Raw genomic sequence first — 1,412 nt, 5'->3', positions numbered from 1 at the left:
CAAGGATAGGAGTACGTACTTGTTGTGGCGGTTGCAGAAGAGCAGCTGAGCAAGAGTAAGCACATAGGACCAGCCGGGCCGTGTCGTAGGGGCAGCCCTGGCAGCCCGGCTCGCAGAAGCTGCAGAAGGCCTCGTGTGTGAAATGGAGCTCGCTTGCTGCCTCCTCGTTGAGCGGATTGATCTTTTCCGCATCTTGCAGCAGGAGGGCTGCCGCACCACCGTTCTGCTTCAGTGCGCTTCTCGTCGCATGGTAAATCTTACCAGCATTTCGAGAGACCACGTTCTTTCGCGAAGATGTCGAAGAGGCGGCAGACCTGCTCGTTGCGTCCTGTTCATATCCCACTTCGTCCGCCTTTGCTGCATCGTTTTCATCGCTCGAATCTAGATTGCCAGCCGCCGAGGATGCAGATGTAGACGAGGATGTTGAAAGCGCGGGAAACGCAGGTAAAACAGAAAAGAGATGCTGTCGACACGATGAAGAAGGCGGAGGGACGAGGAAAGAGAGAACGACGAAGAAGCTGTCGCTGTCGGAGAGGGAAAGCTGACACAGGCAGCGATTCGCGACCGCCAAAGCCTCATCGACGTCGGCACGAGTCCACTCGGCCACCTTTATTCACGGTTAGGCACCCACCAAGGAGGAAGAGTTCCAGTCGGACGCACCAGTTGAGCTTTGGCGCTAAGGCCCTGGGGCAGCTGGCGTAGGAAGTCGGCCGTGGAGGGCGCGTCTCGTCGATAGAGCAGCACTTCTACTTGCTCCAGCACCTCCCTACACGATGTAGACTCTCGTGAGCTCTTGCAAGGCACAAAGGCCCTGATAAGCAAACAGGAGGCCGTACTTGAGCAGATCCCCGTTGGGACAAGATGCAAGAGGGTGCTCCATCTTCGAACGTTTCGCTCTCGTCTATTCCTGCTTCTCCTACGTCTTCTTGTCTCGTGTAAGCAAGTGTGCACCAACGCGCCACACCATCGATTCGGTCTAGCGCGGGGTTGGTGACTCCACGGCAACTCCCCACAGCGCCCGGCTTCCCGCCGTTTTTCTCGGCCGCTGTCTGTGTAGGCCGTCGCCCCTCAACAACAAAGTTCTACGCATCACTGCAACACACGGGGAGAACGAGACACAGACGCGGTGTAGCGGTGATCATATTTAGTTGTTGTTGTTGTTGTTATGATGTTCTTCTTGCCTGTCTACTAGGCGCTGCTTGCGCCTCTAATCTTTGCGATCTGCGCACGGTAGGTGGCCACGCCACCGCTCACCTCCTCATCCGACGGACCCGTGTCGGAAGTCAACCTGTACCAGCGACGAGAGACAGCCAGCATCAGTACGGCCACCAAAAGGACAGGCGTTGTCGATGGGGGCGTACTCGCTGACGGGCGCTTCAAGCAAGTGCTGGATGGCCGCAAGCGACTTGGCC

The sequence above is a fragment of the Acanthamoeba castellanii genome (genome assembly GCF_000313135.1).
Source record: "Acanthamoeba castellanii str. Neff unplaced genomic scaffold scf7180000082832, whole genome shotgun sequence".
In the NCBI taxonomy this organism is placed as follows: Eukaryota; Discosea; order Longamoebia; family Acanthamoebidae; genus Acanthamoeba; species Acanthamoeba castellanii.
Note: the sequence above shows the minus strand (reverse complement) of the source record.